We start from the raw sequence: 19386 nt of genomic DNA on the forward strand, positions 1-19386 counted from the left end.
CAACAGCCCTTGGCTTTGCTCATTGCCTCTCCTCATTAATTTGTGTGAGCTCAGCTCGGATAACAAACGGTGGGGAAGGGGGGATCCCATTCAGCCAGGCCTGGCCCCGGTACGGCCTGTGAGCTAATTGCTCTAATTGAGTGGGAGGGGCTGCCTTCCCCCCGATTCCCATCCCTGCCCAGCCTTGTTTGGAGAGGGATGAATGGAGGCCCACTTCAGCTCCTGCTGGCAGCCCGGCGGTCAGCTCCAGCTCAGGCCCAGGGATCCACTGCTGGGATCCATAGCAGGGAAGGCTCTCTTTCAACCGCAGTGCTGGTCCTTCTTTGTGTTCATTCAGGGTTGTTGCTTGTTTGCTTGCTTTTTCTTTCTTTTTGGGTTAAGAAACGTTCTGCTATAATTTATATCTGGGAAACAGCATTAGAAATGTGTTAGCGTTCCGCTCCAGATGGACAGATCATTTACAACTAGCACAATATATTATCAATGCACTGCTCTTTAGGACCTGCTATATAATAGACATGTAATGAAGCATATGAAACATGGATTTCATTTCCGAGCCCCGAAAGGGGAAAACGATGTCGGTTAGGAAAACCAACCCCAGGGTGGGGCAAGGGGGGGTGGTGGTGGTGCAAAAGGTGGGGGTCTGGGGGACAAGGAAAGGGTCTGTCTCTTTAAGACAGACTAGGAGGAAAACCAGAAGTCATCAACTCCGAAAGTAACAAATGAGAGCCCAGAGCTGTGGAGCTAATGTGCAAACTTGTTTCTGTCCTCTATGGCGCCATCATTTATTCAGGAGGTAGAAGCAGAAGACGGGGACTTGCATTTGCTCGATACTCAATTATACATTAGTGTACATCACTTGGCAATCTGTTCATATCAATTTAATTGGATTTTAATATTGCCTCTGATCTTGTTGTCCAATTAACAGTACTGGCTGGCAATAAAGCAGAACCACACACTATGTAACACCTTTGATCCCTGCCATATGGAGCTCTTCCATTGATTACCACATTTTCAAAAAATTTCACTCTCTCAATATGGGCTGTGATAAATGGGAGAAAAAGCACATCCCTGATGTGATAAAAATTTCACTTCAACTCGCAACTTCATTTATTTTGTTGACATTCGGCTCTGATTAAGAACAATAAAAAAATCATGCCCTGAATATCATATGCAAATACAACCCTGGGCATGAATCTAATCATGCCATGGGAGCATTACCATGACTAGCCTGGCATCAGCTCAATTTTTTTTAAAGTGACAGCATACACTTCTGGGCTCGTTGTGCAAAGGAGTCGCCACTGCTATGTCATTTAATAAACATCTGATGTTTCGGTTCCCACCAAGGCATGGAGAAAGCATTTGAATTTCTGCCTGTTATTATGAGGCCCCTGTGTTCAGGTGATGTCTTGTGTTGACCCTCCCCTTCTCCCTGTCCACCTACCCCCTGCTCTGGGGGGAGGCTGGCAGCCAGGAGCAGGGAGAGGGGTGAGGTTCCTGTGCCTCTGCGAAGCTCTTGCTCCCCCTCCTCTTGGGGCCACCCCTTGGAAAGGGTGGGGGAACGGAGCTTTGGTTTGAAGGGGCTGCGATGCCAAGGACAGGACCTGCCTGCCTTAGGAAACTTGCGAATGTGTGTTTGCTCCAGCTTCCTGTTTGCCTCTTGGAGTTATGCAAGCAATTACGGCTTAATGCCCTGGAGACACTCCCAAATGACAGATTAACCCCCAAGGGAAACAGATTTCTGTTGTGAAGGATTATATCCATGTTCTAAAAGGCCTTTCCACAGTTCTGAGGAATCGCTGATCCTTTTCATGCCTCCACAAGAAGGTTGCCAGTGGCCAGAGCTGGGACATGCCAGGGAGGCCCCGCTCTGCACCCCGCAGCCTCTGCTTTCCAATCCCTTCCTGCTGTTTGGGGCAGACTCTGGGGGCCATCGCTGCCTGTGCTGCTGGGTTCTTTCCAGTGTGACCTGGGGAATTTGACTTTTAGCTTTAGAGCAGGGTGGGCCACTCCAGCACCCTTGAGGGGATTTGGGATAGAAGAGGGTTGATCAGGTCGTCATGCCCAATGGCGGTGGGGCCCCCGTGCAACTCTGCAATATAGGAGGAGGGCTAAGGCTGTTGGTTACACACGCCATAAATTATTTCTTGACCATTAGCAGTGTTTCTGCCTCATAACTGTTCTTCAGGCATATTAAATCAGCAAGAAGGAAGAGCATGCTAGGACATCTGGGGCTGCCAGATAATTCAGTTAATTTCTATTCCCTTGAACCTGGAGGTGTTAATTTGGAAGCACAACAGAAGAGTCTGAAGAATGCTAATACGTCATTTGAATGATTAATGCAATCAGGGGAATTGGGGGGACCTCTGTTTACTCTTTAATTTTGACATGGCACAGCAAGGAGGAGAGTGGCTAATTTTCCAAAGTTAAGGGCAAGTCGAGCTGGGGTGACTCAGAAGGGCTGTCTCTGGCGATGGGGGCCAGTTTTGTTCATATAATGGCCACAGCCAGGAAAACAGATGAAATTGTTTGTGATCCGATGAGCCCTGTCCTCTTGGGTGAGGCAGCTCTCGAAGCTGCCGGGAACAGCGAACAGAAGGAGGAAAAAGAAAGGAAAAAAAGAAAAGAGAGAACTTGGGAAAACATAGCTGAAAATAAGTGATAGCCTTATAATGTACATGTATTTTTATCTGACATTTCCTAATTGAGTGGCTTTCTTTAAAGGGAGGAAAATATTTTCAAATTTGTTTAAATGGAAACTTATTAGGGAAAGCTTCGGTTTGAGCAACTATTTAAAGATTTTTTTTGAGGAGAGACGCAAAGGAAGACATTTAATTCTTAGCAGACTGTAGGCATTTTAAAGAAGCCTTGAGTCTATTTGTTGCTCTGCCTCTGATGAGAGGCAGCTTACAACCATGATAACACGAAATTTCAAAGGACACTTCCCCCCCACCAGCCAGTTACTACAGTATCTCCTTTTTAAAACAAAGGAGGTATTGTGAGAGTGAAAGGCATTTGGCCCCAAGCACTAAACAAATTCTAGAGTGCAGAAAAAACCCTGTAATTATGTTAATAGTAAATTAATGTTTTGCAATTTACCCGTATCACCTCAGAATAGGTGTTGTTCAAAAGTACCTATTGGAAATATTCGGCAGACATGCTGGAGAAGGGATGGAGTCAAAATGTTTAGTTCTCTATAAAGTCTTGTGTTTAATCTACAAATGCAACTTCCTGGTGCCAGAAATACATGTTTTCCTGAAGTGCCACCCAGACATTACTTACAGAAGCTGGGAAGAGGTGCCACACTTCCTGGGAGACAAGTGTGGCGGGAAAATTAGTTTCCCCATGGACCATGTGATTTCTCAAGTCCTTTCCATCTCCGAATTCTCTGCCTCTGTGATTAGCCCAGGCTTCTTGTGTCTCTAACAGTGTTACCTTTTGTGACCACTGCCTGTGGCCTTCTGTCTGGATGACCCTTAGGGTCTCAGTTCAAATTGGGCGCTGATTTGAACACACCTTAATTTTGATTTCCATGGAAAGTGTTCTCAGTACATATGAAGTTCTTTGCCCTAACCTGACACACAGATTAAATAAACATTTACAGAGGAACTGAAGGTGCCAGGAATTATGGTAGGTCCCTTTTTTTAACATGTGATTTTTCTCAATTAATTCTCAAAACATCCCTGAAAAGTAAGCATTATTACCCATTTTTTGCAGTTGAGGAAATTGATGCTAAAGGAGTAACTTACCTAAGGTCCCAGTTGGAGAGGGGCAGGTCTTCTGATCAGGTGGCTAGTCTTTTTTTTTTTTTAACCCCATCATGGCCATCCTGGTCAAAACTGTGGGGTGGACACTTTCCCTTGGTACCCCATGCTCCTTTTCTTGTACATTTTCCCTCCCTCAGGGATGTTTCCTCGTCTCTTCAGGCATCTAGTATTTTTTTTTTTTCTTTCCATGACTGCACACTTTCGTCAAAACCCACTCTAAAAAAGGATTTTATATCAGTCATGCATTCTTTAGTATGAATTTTAAACCCAAGTCAAAAACTGAGGTAAGCCTATTTTTTTACTCAATTAATTCTCAAGGGATCTCAGTATCTTGAAGTTTATAGCTAATATGGAATAAAATAGTCTACCTGCCTTTTAGGCAAGATTTGCCTTAGTCTTTCAAATAAAGAAAATGTTGCTTTTTTTTTCTGCCATAAAACAGCTAGAACAATTCTAGAAACCAGTGTTTCTGATAAACGTTGTTATGAGTAATGAAATTGTTATAAATAAAGCACCAGAATAGGAGTGAGGAAACTTGGGTTTCAATCCCATGTCACTAAAATTTGTGTCTTTGAGCACACGGGACTAGAAAATGAAGGATTTGATTGGTTGTGTTATAGCAGTATAGCTCTCTCCCTATCCACTTATCCATAACAGACACCATTAATTAATAATTGGGCTTGTTCTCGTTTGCTAATGCTGCTCTTATGCAAAATACCAGAAATGGATTGGCTTTTATAAAGGGGATTTATTTGGTTACAGAGTTACAGTCTTAAGGCCACGCAGTGTCCAAAGTAAGGCAACAGCAACGGGGTACCTCTGTTAGCTCAGAAGGCACATGGCTGGCATCCACTTGCTCCCACGTTGCATTTCAAAATGGCGCTCTCCAAAATATTGCTCTTGGGGCATTTTGTCCTCTCTTAGCTGCAGCTCTTCTTCAAAATGTCACTCTCAGTTGCTCTCCAAAATGTCACTCTTAGCTGCACTGAGTTCCTTCTGTTTGTCAGCTCATTTATCTGGCTCCAGTGATTTAGTTCAGACCCACCCTCAATGGGTGGGGTGACACCTCCATGGAAATTATCCAATCAAAGTCATCACCCACAGTTGGGTGGGTCCTATCTCCATGGAAACATCCAATCAAAAGGTCACACCCTAATCAAAAAGATTAATCAATCTGCCCCCACAAGATTGCATCAAAGATAATGGTGTTTTGGGGGCCATAATACATCCAAACCAGCACAGGTCAAGCCTGGATGCTGTTTTGGAATCCCTCTTCACTGACCCTAAGCAACCATTATTTAATGTTTGCAAGGTGAAACTTACTTGCTACCCAAGGGCTAGATGGTCTCTAATATTTCTTCCAGTTAAAAATTCTGTTGTTTCAATGGAAGAGAATTGAGAGTCCAGAAATAACCTGTGATCAAGTGATTTTTAACAAGGGTGCCAAGACCCTTCATTGAGGAAAGAATAGTTTCTTCAACAAATGGTACTGGGACAACTGGATATTCACATGGAAAGCAATGATGTTGGACCTTGTTCTAGTTTGCTAATGCTGCCAGGATGCAAAACACTAGAAATGGATTGACTTTTATAAAGGGGGTTTATTTGGTTACACAGTTACAGTCTTAAAGGCCATAAAGTGTCCAAGGTAAGGCATCAACAATCCGGTACCTTCACTGGAGGATGGCTAATGGTATCCGGAAAACCTCTGTTAGCTGGGAAGGCATGTGGCTGGCGTCTGCTCCAAAGTTCTGGTTTCAAAATGGCTTTCTCCCAGGACGTTCCTCTCTAGGCTGCAGTTCCTCAAAAATGTCACTCTTAGTTGCACTTGGGATATTTGTCCTCTCTCAGCTTCTGCAGAGCAAGAGTCTGCTTTCAATGGCCATCTTCAAACTGTCTCTCATCTGCAGCTCCTGTGCTTTCTTCAAAGTGTCCCGCTTGGCTGTAGCTCCTCTTCAAAATGTCACTCAGAGCTGCACTGAGTTCCTTTTGTTTGTCAGCTCATTTATATGGCTCCACTAATCAAGGCCCACGCTGAATGGGTGGGGCCATGCCTCCATGGAAATATCTCATCAGAGTTATCACCTACAGCTGGGTGGGGCACATTTCCATGCAAACAGCCTAATCCAAAGGTTCCAACTTAATCCCCACTAATATGTCTGCCCCACAAAATTGCATCAAAGAATATGGCTTTTTCTTGGGGCCATAACACATTCAAACTGGCACAGACTTCTACATTATACCATATGCACAAAATTAACTCAACATGGATCAATAACCCAAATATAAGAACTAAACCCATAAAATTCTTAAAAGAAAACTTAGGGGTTAATCTTCATGACCTTGGGTCTGGCAATGGATTCTTAGATATGACACTAAAAATATTAGCAACAAAAGAAAAAATAGATAAATTGGACTTCATCAACATTAAACTTTTGTGCATCAAAGGACATTATCAAGAAAGTGAAAAGGCCACTTAGAAAATGGGAGAAAATATTTTGGCAAATCATGTATCAGGTAAGAGTCTGATACCCAGAATATATGAAGAACCCCTAAAAGCTCAGTAACAAAAGACAAACAACTCAATTGAAAAATGGGCAAAGGAGTTGAATAGACATTTCTAATGATGATCAAAAACTCCTACAGGGAGCCCTCTCCCTCTCCTTTATTATGATAGCATTTTACTCTCTTTCCTTCTCTCCCTCTTTCTCTGTTCCTTTCTTCTATCACAGCAGCCTTCTGGTCACTGTCTTCTCTATTGTACTTAGCTTTGAATGAAGTCATCTGTGCTGGTTTGAATGTATTATGTCCCCCAGAAAAAGCCATATTCTTTGATGCAATTTTGTGAGGCAGACATATGTTAATGGGGATTAAGTTGGAACATTTGGATTAGGTTGTTTGCATGGAAATGTGCCCCACCCAACTGTGGGTGATGACTCTAATTGGATAATTTCCATGGAGGGGTTACCCCACCCACTGAGGGTGGGTCTAAATTAAATCACTGGAGCCATATAAATGAGCTGACAAACAGAAGGAACTCAGTGCAGCTGAGAGTGACATTTTGAAGAGGTGCTACAGCCAAGAGAGACACTTTGAAGAATGCACAGAAGCTGAGAGAGTAGCTGCGGATGAGAGACAGTTTGAAGATGGCCGTTGAAAGCAGACTCTTGCTCTGGAGAAGCTTAGAGAGGACAAATACCCAAGAGCAACTAAGAGTGATATTTTTGAGGAACTGCAGCCTAGAGAGGAACGTCCTGGGAGAAAGCCATTTTGAAACCAGAACTTTGGAGCAGACGCCAGCCATGTGCCTTCCCAGCTAACAGAGGTTGTCTGGACACCATTGGCCATCTCCATTGAAGGTACCCTTTGTTGATGGACATTTTATGGCCTTAAGGCTGTAACTTCATAGCCAAATAAATCCCCTTTTATAAAAGTCAATCCATTTCTGGTGTTTTGCATTCCTGCAGCATTAGCAAACTAGAACATCATCTTTGCCTGAAAAAACAAAAATAAAAACAAAAACAAAACTCCTACAACTTCCACAGCTGCTACAATAGCTTCTGACACCAACTGCAAATCCTGTAGTAACTCACTCCAGTTCAGTTCTGACTACTTGGAGTCAGGCCAGACCCCACAGGTCAAGGGCAATCATCTACAAGATTGTTCTTCAAGCCACCTGCGCTGACCAAGAAGCTATAAATTCTGGTTCTTTAATTTGCTAGAAAGACACACAGAACCCACTTAAAGTGCTATACTAACAATTATAGGAAAAGGATACAAACAAGAAGAAGCCTAAAAGAGAGAGGCATAGGACAAGGTTGGGAAGGGTCTCAAATGCAAACTTTTGTGTCCTCTTCATGTGGAGTCAGAACACTTCACCTCCCAGCACAGCAGTGATGTCTTTCCTCAATCATGGAAGCTCATCCTGGCTTCCAGTGTCCCGAGTTTATATGGGGTCTCTTTACGTAGGCATGATTGACAGAATCAGTGTCCATGTAGTGAGCTCAGCCAGCAGCCTCCCTCCCCTCTCAGAGATGGGGGAGATCGGGCTGATATGACATGTCTTAAAGCCTCAACCCTCTAATCATGTGACCACAGCAGACGTGGGTGGCCTCTCCCTGTCAACTCCTTAGCATATGATCTATTAGGTATGTTCTGAGCCTGCCATGAAGAAGAAAAGATATTCCTATCACAGGAAATTCCAAAGATTCAGAGATTGCTTCTCAGGAACTGAGGACAAAGACCAGCCAAGTTTTCCATTACGCCACAACATTTCTCCAAAGAAAATATACGAATGGCCTGTAAGCACTTGAAAAGACATACATCATTAGTCATTAGGGAAATGCAAGTCAAACCACAGTGAGATACCACTTAACATCTACTAGGGATGACTACAATAACAATACAGAAAACACAGAAAATAAAAAGTGTTGGAGAGGCTGTGGAAAAATGGGCACCATTATATATTGCTGATGGGAATATAAAATGGTTCAGCCACTGTGGAAAACAGCTTTGTGTTTCCTCAAGAAGTTAAATACAGAATTACCATATGAGTCACATTTCCATTCCTAGATATGTACCCCAAAGAACTGAAAATAGGTACGTAAACAAAACTTACACATGTATGTTCTCAGCAGTACTATTCACAATAGCCAAAGGTAGAAACAGACTGAATGCCCATCAGTGGATTAGTGGAGAAGCCAGTCGTGGTATATGCAGGCAATGGAATAATATTCAGCCATAGAAAGGACTGAAATACTGATAAGTGCTACAATGCGGATGAACCTCTATCTTAGTTTGTCAGAGCTGCCATTCCAAAATACCACGGACTCATTGGCTTAAACAACAGAATTTTATTGTCTCACAGTTGTGGGGCTAGAAGTCTGAAATCAAGGCACTGGCTGGTTTGTGCTTGCTCTGACGTCTGTAGGATGCTGACGGTGGCTTGCTGGCACTCCATGATGGGCCTTGGTTACGGCACAATTCAGTCTCTGCCTCCAGCACCTGGCTCTTGCTATCCCTCTCCCCTCCCTCTCTCTGTCTATGTCCAAATTTCCTCTCCTTGTGAGGGCCCAGACTAATAGAATTTGGCATCCTCTTAACTAATAATATCTTCAAAGATCCTATTTCAAAATAGGGTCCCATGGACACGACCAGGGGTTAGGACTTGAGCATGTCTTTTCAGGGGACACAATTCAACCCATAACAACCTCCAAAACATGACACTAAGTGAAAGAAGCTGGGCACAAAAGGTCACATATTGTCTGACTCCATTTATATGAACTATCCAGAATAGATAAATCCATAGAGACAGAACACAGATTGGTGGTTGCCAGGGGTCAGTGGAAAGAGGGATTGGGGAACAACTGCTGAATGGGTGTGGTGTATCATTTTGGGTGATGAAAATGTTTTGGCGCTAGATAGAGGTGGTTGTTGTGCAACACTGGGAATATACTAAATGCCACTAAATCATTCACTTTAAAATAGTTAATTTTATGTTATGTCAATTTCATGTCAATAAAAAGAAATAAAAAAAAAAATTCTATGGTTCTGTGAGTTCTTCAATTTAGGAATGTAACTGGGTCCATGGCTCCCAAACCCAGCTGTGCATCAGCATTGGGGAGCTTGGTATATATACCTGCTGAATCAGATTCTCTGGAGGGGAATGAAGCTTAGGAATCTGCATTTTTATAAAGCTCCTTTGATAATGGTGATATAGCTAATTTAGTGGCTGGCATTTGGGCACTTGTCACCTTAGATTATGTGATTCATGCTTTTAATATTTTTTAATAATGGGAAATCATAAGTTGAAATAATTACCGTTACTAGAGGGTCCACATGAACTGACTTTTAATTAGCTGAAATATTTTGACAAATTTCTAGTTTTAATTTTTGCTGTTTTGTCATCAAGTTTCTAAAGAGTACCATGGAGTACTGCCCACATCTGTGCTTTAGAGGTCGGTTGTGACTGTTCAAATATTGACAGAGCTTGTCAGCTGTGTGGCCTTGGGCAAGTCATTTAACATGGACAAATGATTTGATATTATGTTCTATAAAACCAAGGTCAGAGTACCTACCTACCTTGCAGAGTTGTTGAGGGAGTTTCTATTATTTTGCCTTATCTTTCTACTTGATTTTATGCATAACGGTTATTGAGTAACTATCATGGACCAGGTGGTATAAAATCAAGAGGAGAGGCAAGATGAATAAATAGAACCATGGTTTCTGGAAGTCATCTAAACCAGTGGTTTACTTTTCTTACCACAATCTCCATGTTACATTTAGGTGCAAGTGCACACACAGAAACAACTGAAATAAAAATTTCATAAAACAATATTTACTCTTACTGGGTGCAATGTACTTTGAAATTTTCCATGCTATTACTACTTCATCCCATGCATTCCGTTAAACTATACTGACTATGACCCCTAAATTAATTTTTATGGGCCAGTCAGGGATCATCACCTGCATGAGACCACTCTCGTCCCCAGTTCGTCTGCTGACATCCGTTAACATGACTATCCAATCCCTGCTTGTACACTTCCACTATGGGAAACTCTTTGAAACCAGGAAAAATAAGTCTCCATTCTAGCTAATATTAATTGAGCATCAACTGTTAACAAGCAATTAACTGTCTTCATACTGTGTATTTTATCCAAAGGCTAGTAAATTGATTATTTAGAATGCTGACTGGATTTCCCTAGCACCCTCTGCTAGTCCCTGGCTATCCAAGACCTATTCTGGCACTGCTTTCTGTTCCAGTCTTCATTCCTATCAAAACTCATGGGTCCTGTGACCCAGTATTGATATGCTAATTACAGCTAAAAGGTTCTTGGCTGACAATGGCAGGTGTTGTCTTGCATATTAAGAGTAAGCTTTGAAAGCTAAAACAAGGAATTTCTTTTATTAAATATAGATAGGGAAGAAAGAATTTTGAACATGATAGAATTTTGGAAACATTTAAAAGCATCTCTACCCTTAGGAGGTAGGGCTAATTGCTTAGACTGAGTATGTACTTGTATGATGGGGTCTGATTGGACCAGTAGTGTAGCCTGTCCCAGTTCCAGTGAACATACCAAATTATAAGGGATGCTTTCAGGAAGCAATTTGTTTTCATCCAGAGGGCAGGTGAGGGGACAGTTCACATATACATTCTAAGGTGTGAGGCATGATGGAGAATTAAATCCTTGGATGAGGATTGCATTAGCAATAACCACACAATTCGTGGTTGAGGCAATGACAATGCACTTGTGCAAGGGAAGCACCAACCTGAAACTCAGATTTGTGCCCACTGAACACCATGGTTGAGTCTCTTCATATTGATTAAATTGATTGTTAACTCAATTAGTTATGTTGCCAATTAAAAAGACTTTCTGATTTAAAAAGTCAAATATAAACTTGCCTATTTGACTTGGAAGACACATGGGTGCTCTTGTTAGGTGCAGTGGAGGTTTACAATGTCCTCTTTCTGGTGGTAGAGTGAGAATAATTTGGCTAAATCTGCAATGGTGCCCCACTAACTTTGGATAGGTGGGCAGAGAGAGGAACAGTACACATACACAAATATATTCACACAAACTACAAGAGGGTGAGAGAGAGACTTGTTAAAAACAGCTCTTCAGCAGACATGGAACCTAGGGATCAAATAGGGAGCACACCAACAAACGTGTACTAATTTTTAGTACATATTGTTTTATACCACTGAATTTCAGTTGGAAGTTTGTAATAATAAAAAGAGTCCTGGATTAGGGCTCAACCAGTTATGTGATTGTAGGCAACTTAATTGATCTCTCTGGGCCAGAGTTTCCTTATTTAGAAAATAAAAGGTTTAGACTAGAACATTTTTCTCTAAGGCCATTCTGTAGCTTGAAAACGCTATTTTTCTATGGATTTATACGAGTGAGGTATACATCAGTGAACCATTACAATGACTTCTAAGCAATACCTTATAAATTCATAAACTTATCCATTCAACAAGTATTGAATAAAGGCCTGCCAGCATATTAGCTCCTCAATAAAGTGATAAAAGTTCCTGAGCAGTGGTCAGTACTACTTGGCTTCTATAGCTTTCTGAGCTCAATCAAAACCCAGACCACAGCAGGCTAAGGGTAGATTCTGTCACAGGAAGGAGGCAGGGTAGTTTCAGGATTTAATGCCAAGCTGGCTTTGGGCCACAGGCATCCCACTTCCTTTTTCTTCAGAGAAGCAGGAGCCAGAGAGGATCTTCTACTGGCTTCCACAGAGTAGAAGTGGACTGATGGGTGTGAGGGGAAAAGAGGGAGGGAGGAAGAAGTTCAGTCTTCTCAGGCGCCAACCAGCCATGCATATCAAAAGCAAACAATGACATCAGTACGCCTTGGTCTTATCGATACAGGGAAATGAGATTTTTTACGTTAAAGACAACTCACCTTTGGGGTCGGTAGGTCGGGGATAAAGGGAGAAGAACGCAGGGAAAAAACCCAATTATAAGACACAAAATAATGTGGATCTATACTGGAGAAAATGTTGAAAAAATAAATGAGAAAATGTGGCATGAAACACTTAACCAAAAAAGAAATAAGAAAGGTAACGTAAGGCCAACTGAGCTTGAGGTCTTTCTTGTGGATTATGCTCGAAGATTTTCTGATCTTGTTTGCAGACTGCTGCCTTAGTTTTTTTTTTTTTTTTTTGTCCATTGTCTTATTTTACCCCCAAGCCATTTCTACAAAAATTTATCAACTTTTTTATTAGAGCTAATGACTTTTAGGAGATCTCACCTGTAATGTGAAATACATAAATATATACATCAAAGGTTTTTGTAATTATCACCTTAGTGGCAGGTAAACTTAAGTTAGAATTTTTAAAAATCTTAACCCTTTGTCTGTTTTGACAAAAGTTATTGGTTTTTCCAAGTCCTATATTTATTTGATTTTAAACATTTTAAAACTATATTGTAAGTGAAGGATTATGTACGTACAAAAAAGTACACAAACCTCAGTGTGTAACAATTTTTAAAAATTGACTTAATTTTTAAAAACAGTTTTAGACTTACAGAATAATTGAGAAGATAGTAGAGTAAGTTCCCATATACTCACACCCAGTTTGCCCTATTCTCCTAATCTTGCATTAGTATGGCACGTTTGTCACAATAATTGAACTAATATTGATGCATTATTATTAACTACAGCCTATACTTACTCAGATTTCCTTGCTTTTTACCTAATATCCTTTTCCTGTTTCAGGATCCCATCCTGGACACCATATTATATTTAGGCTCTTCTTGGCTGTGACAGTGTCTCAGACTTTCCTTGTTTTGGATAATCTTGGCAGTTTTGAGAAGTACTTGCCAGGTATATTATAGAATGCACCTCAGTTGGAATCTGTCTGATGTTTTTCTCATGGTTAGACTAGGGTTTTGGGTTTCCAGGAGGTAAAGGACCATTCTCATCACATCATATCAATGGTATACAATCCAGTACTATTGGTTATAATCCACTAACATTTATTTATTTATTTGTTTATTTATTTTTTTATTTACAGCCAAATAGTTTAATAAGCTTGATGCTGGAGAGCCCCAGGAGTTCTTGGAGAAGTTGAGACCTCAATCAGGAGCTGATAACTGTGAAGGCTCTTGACTCAGCCACGGAAAGAACTCGAGGACTAGTCAGTGTGTACAGCCAAAGAATCCAAGGACTGGTCACTGTGTATAGCCCGAAACTTCAATGCGTAGCTAAAGTACACACTTGAAGCAGTGAGCACGGGACTTCTCCAAAGGAGGAGAAGCCTATTTTATTTATTTTATTGCTCAAATTGTTTCAGCTTTGGCCATTGAAAGCTCTTTCAATTGCTTCCTGCACTCCTTTGACATACTCCCATCAATTTGAGGTTTTTTTTTTTTTTTTTTTTTTTTTTGAGAACTTCCTTAATTTTTGGCATTTCAAGATATTCTGGGTTCATCACATGTATTTCCCACCCCAGTCTTAGAATCAGCCTTTCTCCAAGGAGCTCTGGTTCTTTTCACTGGAGAATGGTATTAGAAAACAAGATCTGGGTGGTGGGATGCTCATTGCTATTAGGGTGTTATTGCTTCCAGGTCCTCTTAGCTGACAGAGCAAGGAAATAGCTGTGTATAACTAACCCATGTATGTATGCATATCCATAATTATTTCTGTATGTTATCATCCATATGCATATCCATGTTAGGCAAAACATGAGTTCATACTAATGTCTTCAACTCTAATCCATTGCAGCAAGGATCATTCTAACCTCCTTCTTTTGCTTATTTGTAAACTCCCACCCCAACAGTGAGAAACCTGGCTCTCACAGTCCACCATCGCTTACTTGTTAAATTCCATTACATATTTATAGCTGTTTCAGAATTGTTAATACCCTCGTGGGAATCAAATAGAACACAGGACTTATGTTTCTTTTGCCTTTGATCTTATAGACTCCACTTATTTCCACAGTTACTTGAGTCAGAACCTTTTCCCACTACTGCCTTCAGTGAGATTGTTTCATGCATTTTTTTTTCATTTTTATTGAGATTGTTCAGATACCATACAATTATCCAAAGATCCAAAGTGTACAATCACTTGCCCCTGGGTACCCTCATACAGCTGTGCATCCATCACACTTAATTTTTGTTCAATTTTTAGAAACTTTTCATTACTCCAGACAAGAAATAAAGTGAAAGATGAAAAAAGAAAAAAAGAAAAGGAAACTCTAATCCTCCCCTATCCCTAACCAACCCCCCTTAATTGTTGACTCGTAGTATTGATATAGTACATTTGTTACTGTTCATGAAAAAATGTTGAAATACTACTAACTGTAGTATATACTTTGTGATAGGTATATAGTTCTTCCCTATATGCCCCTCTATTATTAACTTCTAATTGTATTGTCATACATTTGTTCTGGTTCATGGAAGCGATTTCTAGTATTTGTACAGTTGATCATGGACATTGCCCACCATAGGATTCAGTTTTATACATTCCCATCTTTTGACCTCCAATTTTCCTTCTGGTGACATATATGACTCCGAGCTTCCCCTTTCCACCTCATTCACACACCATTCTGCGCTGTTAGTTATTCTCACATCTTGCTACCAACACCCCTGTTCATTTCCAAACATTTAAGTTCATCCTAATTGAACATTCTGCTCATACTAAGCAACCACTCCCCATTCTTAAGCCTCGTCCTATATCTTGGTACCTTATATTTCATGTCTATGAGTTTACATATTGTAATTAGTTCCTATCAGTGAGACCCTGCAATAATTGTCCTAATGTGTCTGGCTTATTTCACTCAGTATATTGCCCTCGAGGTTTTGTCATCAACCCATTTTTTTTTTAATATGGTTTTGTTCACTCACCATACATTCCATCCCAAGTAAATAATCGATGGTTTTCTGCATGGTCATACATTTATGTGTTCACCACCTTCACCACTATCTATATAAGAGCATCTACATTTCTTCCACAAGGCAGGAGGGAGAGTCAAAGAAGGTAGAGAGGCAAAAGAAAGAGGAAAAAAAAATGACAGCTAGGAAGCAGCAAAAGGAAAAATAACCTTAAATCAAAGTAGAATAAAGAATCAGACAATACCACCAATGTCAAGTGTCTAACTTGCCTCCCCTATCCCCCCCTCTTATCTGCATTCACCTTGGTATATCACCTTTGTTACATTAAAGGAAGCATAATACAATGATTCTATTAGTTACAGTCTCTAGTTTATGCTGATTGCATCCCTCCCCCAATGCCTCCCCATTTTTAACACCTTGCAAGGCTGACATTTGCTTGTTCTCCCTCGTAAAAGAACATATTTGTACATTTTATCACAATTGTTGAATACTCTAGATTTCACCAAGTTACACAGTCCCAGTCTTTATCTTTCCTCCTTTCTTGTGGTGTCTCACATGCTCCCCACCTTCCTCTCCAACCGTATTCATAGTTACCTTTGTTCAGTGTACTTACATTGTTGTGCTACCATCTCCCAAAATTGTGTTCCAAACCACGCACTCCTGTCTTCTATCACCCTGTAGTGCTCCCTTTAGTATTTCCTGTAGGGCAGGTATCTTGTTCACAAAGTCTCTCATTGTCTGTTTGTCAGAAAATATTTTGAGCTCTCCCTCATATCTGAAGGACAGCTTTGCTGGATATAGGATTCTTGGTTGGCGGTTTTTCTCTTTCAGTATCTTAAATATATCACACCTCTTCCTTCTTGCCTCCATGGTTTCTGCTGAGAGATCCGCACATAGTCTTATTAAGCTTCCTTTGTATGTAATGGGTCGCTTTTCTCTTGCTGCTTTCAGGATTCTCTCTTTGTCTTTGACATTTGATAATCTGATTATTAAGTGTCTTGGCGTAGGCCTATTCATATCTCTTCTGTTTGGAGTATGCTACGCTTCTTGGATCTGTAATTTTATGTGTCTCATAAGAGATGGGAAATTTTCATTAATTATTTCCTCTATTATTGCTTCTGCCCCCTTTCCCTTCTCTTCTCCTTCTGGGACACCAACAATACATACATTATTGTACTTTGTTTCATCCTTGAGTTCCCAGAGACGTTGCTCATATTTTTTCATTCTTTTCTCCATCTGCTCCTTTGCGTGTAGGCTTTCAGGTGTTTTGTTCTCCAGTTCCTGAGTGTTTTCTTCTGCCTCTTGAGATCTGCTGTTGCATGTTGCCATTGTGTCTTTCATCTCCTGTGTTGTGCCTTTCATTTCCATAGATTCTACTAGTTGTTTTTTTGAACTTTTGATTTCTACCGTGTACATGTCCAGTGCTTCCTTTACAGCCTCTATCTCTTTTGCAATATCTTCTCTAAACTTTTTGATTTGATTTAGCATTAGTTGTTTAAATTCCTGTATCTCAGTTGAAGTGTACGTTTGTTCCTTTGACTGGGCCATAACTTTGTTTTTCTTAGTGTAGGTTGTAATTTTCTGTTGTCTAGGCATGGTTTCCTTGGTTATCCAAATCAGGTTTTCCCAGACCAGAACAGGCTCAGGTCCCAGAGGGAAGAAATATTCAGTATCTGGTTTCCCTGTGGTGTGTCTTAGAAAATTGCTCCACCCTTTGATGCCTTGGGTCACTGTGCTTTTCTGCCCAGCAGGTGATGCCTGTTAGCCTATAATTCTTGCCTGGTGTGAGGAGGTATGGCCGTGTTCCCCCAGGCTCTGGGGTCTGGTTCTGAATGGAAAGGGCCCCACCCCTTTCCTCCTAGAGAAGACAGACCCCCCAGGTGGAGGTCATTAGCATTTTAATGGTCTCTCTCTCTGCTTGTGCTGTCTCCACCCTTCCCACAGTCACAGCCCTGGAAACTGAAAATAACTGGGGCTTTCTCCACTGAGCCAAAAAAGAAACAGATAGTCCCCTTCAGACCCAGTCCAAGGCAACCCTCCAGCTCTCCCAGGTCAGTCGTCACCCAAAGCCTCTGTTTTTTGGGGATGCGTACCTGTAGTGAGCAGTTCACACTCGCTACTTAAAACCCCAGTTGGAGCTCAGCTGAGCTGTATTCGCTTGCTGGGAGAGAGCTTCTCTCTGGCACCACGAGGCTTTGCAGCTCGGGCTATGGGGGAGGGGTCTCACGACTTGGTTCTGCAGGTTTTACTTACAGATTTTATGCTGTGTTCTCGGGCATTCCTCCCAATTCAGGTTGGTGTATGATGAGTGGATGGTCTCGTTCGTCCCCCTGCAGTTATTCTGGATTATTTACTAGTTGTTTCTGTTTTTTTTGTAGTTGTTTCAGGGGGACTACTTAGCTTCCACTCCTCTCTATGCCGCCATCTTGCCCGAGTCCCCCTCACGCATTTTTAATACAGTTGTATTCTTTTGTCAGTCTTCCAAGGACCACAGACTTCCTAAATGAAATTTTTAAAAATTTGCATACAAGGTTCACTCTTTGTGCTGTAAGGTTCTGTGAATTTATCCAGCATTATGGTATTATGTAGAATAGTTTCATGGCTCTAAAGTAATCCCATGTGCTTTACCTATTCCCATCCCCCTTCCCCCTGAACCTCTGGCAACCATTGATCTTTTTATAGTCTCTATCATTTTGCCTTTTCCAGAATATCAGATAATTGGAATCATATAGTATGTGGCCTTTTTAGACTATCTTCTTTCACTTGTCACTGTGCATTTAAGGTTCATCCCTGTTTTTTTTTTTTTTTTTTTTGTGTGGTGTGATAGCTTATTTCTTTTTATTTTTGAATGATTTTACACTGTGTGGATATACCAGTTTGTTTATCCACTCACCTATTGAAGGATATCTTGGTTCCTTCCAGGTTTTTGTGATAATGAATAAAGCGATTATAAACATTTGGGTGCAAGTTTTTGTGCGGACATGTTTTCAAGTCAGTTGGGAAAATAGTTAGGAGCATGATTGTTGGATTGTATGGTAAGACTTTTTATTTTGTAAGAAACTGCCAAACTGTCTTCTAAAGTAGCTGTACTATTTGCATTTCTACCAGCAGTGAATCAGAATTTTTGTTGTGCAGTATCCTCATCAGCATTTGGTATCATCAGTCATTTTTTTGGATTTAAGCCATTCTAATAGATGTGTAGCGGTATTTCATTGTTGTTTTAATTTGCAATTCTCTAATGAGACATGATGTTGAGCATCTTTCCATGTATTTGCCATCTTTACTTTGGTGAGGTTTCTGTTCAGATATTTCCTCCATTTTTAAACTGGGTGTTTGTTTTCTTATTGTTAACTTTTAAGAGTTCTTCGTATATTTTGGATGTGTCCTTTCTCAGATTTGTGTTTTGCAAATAATTTATCCCATTCTGTGGCTTATCTTTTCATTCTCTAAACAGTGATTTTTGCAGAGTAGAAGTTTTTAATTTTAATGAAGACTAAATGACCAAGTTTATCTTTCATGGATTGTGCTTTTGATGTTGAATCTAAAAACTTCATTGCCAAGTTCACATCACCTAGATTTTCTTGGTTTTCTTCTGGAAATTTTATCGTTTTGAGTTTTGCATTTAGGTCTATGATCCATTTTGAGTTAGTTTTTGTGAAAGATGCAAGGTCTGTGTCTATATTCTTTTTTTTTTTTTTTTTTTTTTTTTTTGCAGTTGTTCCAGCATCGTTTGCTGAAAGACTCTTCTTTCTTCATTGTATTATCTTTGCTACATTGTCAAAGTTCAGTCAATTATATTTGTTTGCATCTGTTTCTGGTTCTCTATTGTGTTCCATTGATTGCATCTGTTGGTTCTTTTGCCAGCACCATGCTGCCTTGTTTACTGTAGCTTTATAGTGATTCTTCCAACAACTTCTCTTCCTGCTGTTTCTCTTGCTCATCTACCCCTCCTTCTCTTCCTCCTCCTCCTTTTTCTCCTCCTCCTTCTTCATTCTTGTATGGCTAGTCTAGGTCTTCTGCTTTTTCATATAAACTTTAGAATCAGTTTGCCAATGTCTACAAAATAGCTTTCTGGGATTTTGATTGAGATTGTGTTGACTTTATAGATCAAGTTGGGAAGAACTGACATCTTAAAATTGAGTCTTTTAATCCATGAACACAGAATATCTCTCCATTTATTTAGATCTTCTTTGATTTCTTTCTCCAGAGTTTTGTCTTTTTCCACAGATGGATCCTTTACATATTTTGTTAGACTTATACCTAAGTATTTCATTGTTTGGG

This window comes from Choloepus didactylus, chromosome 17 (genome assembly GCF_015220235.1).
Source record: "Choloepus didactylus isolate mChoDid1 chromosome 17, mChoDid1.pri, whole genome shotgun sequence".
NCBI classification, from domain to species: domain Eukaryota; kingdom Metazoa; phylum Chordata; class Mammalia; order Pilosa; family Megalonychidae; genus Choloepus; species Choloepus didactylus.